This window comes from Echinops telfairi, unplaced genomic scaffold, assembly GCF_000313985.2.
Source record: "Echinops telfairi isolate 266 unplaced genomic scaffold, ASM31398v2 ScPeMD7_3533;HRSCAF=4204_0, whole genome shotgun sequence".
NCBI lineage: Eukaryota > Metazoa > Chordata > Mammalia > Afrosoricida > Tenrecidae > Echinops > Echinops telfairi.
In genome coordinates, this window is record NW_022107431.1 from 44501090 (window position 1) to 44508095 (window position 7006).

A 7006-nucleotide genomic window follows, 5' to 3' on the forward strand; every position below is an offset into this window, starting at 1 on the left:
AGTGTACATCCTTCTTCCCCTTATTCTAGAACACCAAAAACCCACCTCACCACTACTGAGTTGCTCCCGACTCCTAGCGCTCCTATAGGATAGAATACAGACCTTGGAGTTTCTGAGACGGCCCATCTTGACAGGAGCAGACAACTTCATCTTTATCCTGCGTCACAGCAGTTGGGGGTTCAAACCACTGACTTTGCAATTAGCAGGACAATGAAAAACCGACTACACCACTTGGGCTTCTAGCCTAGTCTAGAAGCTCTGCTGAAATTTGTTTAACATCAGAGTAGCACACAAACTGACAGTGGTAGCTGTGCATGGGAAACATTGGTCAGGAAATGGGCCCAGGTCTCCAGCATGGAAGGCCAGGATGCCACCACAGAACCGCTTGTCTGGTTTACTGCAGAATAAAGTGTCAAGTTGCCAAATATGTGTGGTGAACTGAAATGACTTGGTATCACTCTTCTACCTACAGGTTTTATAACTCCTGCCAAATGAGCGGGTGGAATCATGCAAATAATGTGCAGAGAACTAAGGGGAGTAGACAGTTTTGCCCCTCGACTGGGGAGAAAGTGAACTATCTCAGAAGCAGGAACCGAGAACCCAATGACCAGCAAGAAAGAAGACCCAGGAGTGAAGTGTGTCCAACATCCCCACATGGAGAGGAAGTGTAGAAGCAACACCAAGACCATGAGACAGAGCAGTGGGGGCGTGTTGGGACTGGAAGGCAAGCTGGGGCAGTGAAGTTGGATGTCTTCCACTTTACTTGGAGACTGGCTTGCAGAGTAGGATGCCCTGAGAGAATGTAGTAGTACCAAGGGAGCTGTGTAACCTGCCCAAGCAGGACCGAGACCAAGGACCAAAGTGGCTGAAAATGCAAGGAACGGAGAGAGAGAAAGACATGCCCATTGACATGACTGAGAAAGGCACTGGACACAAAAGGACGATGTGCTTAATGCTTTCTTATCCTGAATCATGTAACCTGTTATCTTCCCTAATATACGCTAAAGTCATGAGTATTGTCTGGGAGTTCTGTGTGACCAATGGGATGTATTATCAAACCGAGCAGAGAGAGGATGCTGTGGATAACAGGTGGTGTCAGAGTAAGGTCATGGTTGGAGGGTGGAGGCATGTCTGGCCTCTGCCTCCTGGAAATCATCCTTGGGCAAATACTAAGTTGTAATCAATTAATATAGTCCTTTTCCCCACAATCCCTTATGTGATGTATTATAATTCTGGATTCTCTGTGTATGGTTATAACCCCATTTTGGAAGGTATTTGCTACAATACAGGATTAGGATGGGATCAAGACCTGGCTATAATAGAATATGTAAACCAAGCCATGCCCTTTGTGTCCTTGGGGCATTTTTAGACTCTACTTTACAAAAGGGTGTGATTTAAGACACCATCCTTTGTTTCCTTGGGGGATGATCCCTTAAAGGACAAAACCCACACCTCCATCGAAGCCATTCCTCTAGTTCTTAACTGAGCTTTAGTAGAAGCAAGAAGACTTGCTGTCCTATGTAGACATTTTTGGCTTCTGGCTCAGGACCCTGCACTTGGCTCACCTCTGCCTGACCTTCGGGTTTGGAACTGAACCGCTCCCACATACACGTGACATATTTCCTTAACGTTTAATGAGCTTCTGTAGGATGTGGCTGAGAATCACAGAACCCAGGGACACGAGGGGATAAACTCAAGGAGTGGAGAGAACACGGAGCAGAAAAGCATCTTGAAAGGTCAGATATTTTGGGCTTCTTTCATCTCCAACTCCTTGGGACTGTTGTTGTCAGATGCCGTCAAGTCATTTCTGACACACAGCGACCCCAGGCACAACAGAAGCAAGCACCCCCTAGTACTTCACCGTCCTCACAGTTGCTCTTACATCTAAGCCCATTGTGGCAGCCACTGTGTCAATCCATCTTGTTGAGGGTCTTCCTCCTCTTCCCTGCCTTTTTACTCTACCAGAAAGGAGCCCTGGTGGCATAGTGGTTACACAAGGTCAGCAGTTCAAAACCACCACCGCTCTGTGGGAGAAAAAGGAGGCTTTCCACTCCTGTAGAGAGTTACAGTCCCAGAAATCCACAAAGGTCCACCTGGACTTTAGGGTCACTATGAGTCAGAATCAGCTCCCTAGCACTGACCATGGTTTAGAAATCTACTTTATCAAGATGATGTGCTTTGACAAGGACTTATCTCCCTTGGGTGCACAATCAATGCTCATGGAAGCAGCCGTCAAGAGATCCAATGAACACATTACATTGGGTAAATCTGCTGCACAAGACCTGTTTAAAGTGCTGAAAAGCAAGGATGTTATTTTGAGGGCTAAGGCGAGCCTCCCCAAGCCATAGTATTTCCAAATGCCTCATGCGCATGTGAAAGTTGGACATTGGATGAGGAAGACTGAAGAATAATTGACACACATGAATGATGATGCTGGGGAAGAATATGGAAAATACCACGGACTGCCAAGAGAACTAGCAGATCTGTCTTGGAAGAAGTCCAGCCAGAATGCTCCTTTGAAGGATTCATGTCTCACATACTGTAGCCGTGTTATCAGGAAAGACCAGTCTCTTGGGACTGGTCTGGTATTGATTCTTCTAAAGGAAATTCTTACCACTGATTGTAGCCCCCACACCATTCCTCAGTGTGATTTTGTTTCTTTCTAGATCCATTTTGAAAGCGTGCTACAGGTGAGGTGTCAGCCTGCTAATGGCAAGTTGGACAATTCAAACACATCAGTCACTCCTCCGAAGAAAGATGCGACTGCCACTCCTATCAAGATCGACAGTCTCAGAAACACTTGACAGGGGCTCTCTGAGTCGGAAGCCATTCCATGGCACTGGGTTTGGTTTCAACCTGGTCGGTTTTTAATTGTAAGTCAACAAATCTGGGACAAAAAAACCATATCCAGATATTGAAGTATAAACATCTGTCCCAGTTTACTTAATGGATAGTTTTATTAGAGCACAGAAACATGGTGGAGTCGTTTTACCCTGTCCTGTAGGATCAGTGTGAGTCCAAATGGACTCAACAGGGGTGGAGGCTTACTTCCTGTTCTTATGGTATTAGGGCACCTGCCTTGTAATACAGGTATGAGGTTGCTCTCTTCCTGAACTGAGTGAGAGTCCATAGAAAGCAGGAAAAACTACCACATCCAGACTAGTTCAGCTCTGAGCTTCATAGACGTTAGCAGCCTCAATGGTGGTTTGAGTTGCTTTAAAAAAGAGAGAGGATAAAAACTAAAATGGAAATGGACTTGGAGTCTTTAGTGACACACAAGTTCATCTCAAACAAACAAACAAAAGTGTGCTGGTCCATCTCTGAGGCTACCTGTCAGCAGCACGTCCAATGCCGCTGCTTAAGCTGGAGTCAAGGTTCGCACTTCATGTCCACCCTTCTAACTCAGCACCTGGACTCACCAGTCGGAATTCTGGCTCCAGTGTTTTCCAGGCAAGCAAGTTTCTAGATAGTTCCCAAAACTCATTTTCCTTAGCTATACAGGGTGGCTATTCTGGTACCCTCTTTGCAAGTTTGTGGTAGGGATTGTGTGGTTAGTTGCCATGCAGTTCATGCCAACTCTTGTGAGCAGAGAAGTGCTCCATCGGGTCTCTGGAAAGCAGACTGCCAGGCCTGTCCTTTGAGGACCTCTTGATGGTTTTTGTGACTCGTGGCTGCATACTTCACTGTTGGCACCTTTCAAGGACTCCAGTGATTGTGTTCTTTAATCACTTTAAGACAACACCTAAGAAGTGCTTGGAAATTGTTAGCTAAAATGACTGAGTTAGTTAATTGTGCCAACCTGGCCGATAATCACATGTGGGGCTGGTTGAAAGGCGGAGGGATAAATGGGTGGTGAAGCCTCGCCTTTCTAGTTCTCGGGTCTCTTGCTTTGTGATGGTTGCACCAGGATGCAGCTGCCTTAGCAGCTCCCTGCTTCAGCTTGCAAGATTGAAATCCTACAAGACATCACCAAGGAGAAGCCGCATGGACCTATCCCGATGCAGCCCTGGGTGCTGGAGCAGCCGTGTGGAGACCCCTGCTAGTGCTGAGATGCTTATTCGTTTACTGGCTCAGTTTTCCTCCTACAGTCGGCATCATTGCCTCTGTTTTGTGAGGTGGAGTTATGTTGGGTTAATGTTGGACTTGTGGGCTTGGGCAGCATTGGGTTGGGATGTTTTCATGATGCACCTTTTCTTTACATAAAACTCTCTTATCCGTGAGTTGCTGTGCATTTGTTTCTCCAAAGTACCTAGACTAATACAATGACAAACCAAAAAGTTGGACAAAGCAAACTACTATACTATTGTGACATCTAAAACTAAGGAAGTCTCAGATAATAGTTGTCAATAACAAACAACAATTCGAATAACAGAACTACAGAACACAACAGCTTTAGCCAGGACTGCTCATCAAAATTGCCTGCAGAATTTCTCAAACACTTTAAGTTAGAATCCACGTGGCATGGCCTGGGCCAGCCTAGTTTGAAAAGTAACTCACCAAGGAACTGTGATGAAAGCTCTCGGCCCTAAGAGGCAGTCAGATATATCAGGCAGGTGACAATGCTGGGACCTGTGGGAGTACCAAGAGTATAAGACAGGTTCCTCCTATTTTAGGGTTTATGATTACATCAGAGGAAGGAAGACATTCATAGGAAAAGTTAAAGAAGAAAACAAGCAGTACCATACACTAAGAAGAGCCAAGTAAACGTTGTCAGGGTAATGGCAGGCTAATTCCTTTACAGCAGGGTCAGCGGGACCAGTGGACAGGAGAAACTAAGGTGGAACTTAGGACAAGATTCCGATAGTGAAGGGGACAAGGGTTGTTGCCTCTAACCACAGCATCATTTTCATGAGGCGTTCTACTCCCATAAAGAGTTACTGTCTTGGAAACTACAGGAACAACTCTACCCGCTCCTCTAAGGTCACCCTGAGTCAGAATTGACTTGATGGCAGTGGATTTATTTGATTTTGTTTTAGAACACCCATACTTTTACTCCATAACCTGCCTGCGGAGAAGCCATGAGATAGTCTCACCTTTGGGACACTTACCTCTTGGAGGGGATGACCCTGGGGCAACATTTCCAGGAAGATGATCCTAAGGGAATGTGGTAGCTACATGATTTTATGTCAACTTGATCATTAGAGTGAAGGGGTGGAGTCTAGCTTGTCAATCAGGTCACAGTCTGATGATGCCTCCTTCTGGGCATGGCCTTCTCATGAGTATTCTGGAAACTTCCTCTCTCTTGATTGTGCCATCAGAAGAGGTGGGCCTCTCTCTCTCTCTCTTCATCTTCCTATTGACAACCATATGGAACCAAGCTGATGGTAACCAGAGCCCGAGAACTGGAGGAGCTACGTGGAGACCCCCACCAGCATTGAGATGCTTCCACCGCCACTGGATCCACAACACTTTCCACCCACCAGCCTGTGATCTTCCTGCATATGGCATCATTGCATGTGCTGTGTGAGTCTAAAGAGCAATTCATGAACTAGTATCAGACATATGGGTTAATATCAGACTTACGGACTTGATCTGGGCTGGGCTGGGATGTTTTCTCAAAATGCAATTACTCTTTGAAATAGACCTCTTTCTTATACATATATGAGTGTCAATGAATTTGTTTCTCTAGTCAACCTGGACTAACACAGCGAGGCAGAGATCAAAAAGGCCCATTGGGAACCATAGGGCACCTAGCTACAGGTGGAACCTCCTGAGACCAGGTGATGAGTTGCTGCTCATTTACAGAAGAGTCTATTTTAGTGGCTTTCAAATTAATATTTTTAATTATGGTCTCTCTGCTCTCCACCCCCACAGATTTTACATTTGTGAGCAAGAGACTTTTGGAGAGGTGTGGCCAATTTTTTTTAATCTCTATTAAAAATAGAAAAATGTTTCCAACCAGTTTTGTGTGAGAGGGCCCCAACAAATACCTTTGTTGTCAGTAGAGAGAGGGCTGATAAATGCCTTTCTCTGTCCATATTTTCAGCCAAAGCTAAGCATTTTATCACGGGAGACCCAGGGAGTTTCCTTAACAAATGCTGACTTTAATCTCTCAGAAGCAAAGTAAAAGAAGCAGACAGAATTTTAAAATAAATATATGAATTATAAGATCTTTCTCTCTAAGTCAATAATCCTATCTTTATCTTAAAAGATAGTAAAATAGAATGGCCATTCTTCCTCTCAATCTTTTTTCTCTTAATCGTGCTTCCCAGCCCTGGAACAATGAAGGCCTTCCGCTGGATTCTCTTGGGGGAAGACAGACCGTGGGCTGTCAGTCCCCCTCTCAAGTTTTCCTCCGAGGGCTCACAGATGATCCTCATTGTCAGTGTTCAATAAAGTCACGCTCGAGTGTGAGGGTCTGCTAGGGCAGCAGCAAGTAACATCCCCAGAGAGGGGTCCCGGGGAGAAGATTAGCTCATGAACCCAACGGCAGAAATCCCCCCGTGACTGGATACATCCAAGGTGATTTTGTCCAGATGGGCATTTCCACCTCACACAAGAGCCGTCACACTAAGCCACGTCTGTGACTGAGGCTGACACCATCTATCTTGCTCTCAGAGTTCTAATCCCCCAGGCCTGTGCGACTGACACAGAGATGGATGATGCAGTCAGGCTTGTCTACAAACAGCTGGCTTGGCCCGCAGGTGGGCATTTAGATAACTGTTCTCACTGGAGAAACAGCAAGGCCATGTGTAAGCATGTCTTCCTGTCATTTGCTGTTTACAAAGCTGTGATGAGAGATGAAAAGTTTTGTTTTGTTTTGTTTCCTCATTCCTTGACCTCAGCAAGCATCACTTTGTGATTTCAAGGTTAAGAAACTGACTAGTCCATGGTCAGCACACGAATGGCAAGTGATAGAGCTGGAAATGGAAAGGGTCTCTAAATCGCTTTGTTCAGCTCCTCAAATTGCTACCCGGGCTTTAATCTCCTTATTGTCCTCAGATGCTTGAGAAGCCAACAAAGGGATTATATAGCTCCCAAGGTCCTTCCTAAGTCGGTGACTTCA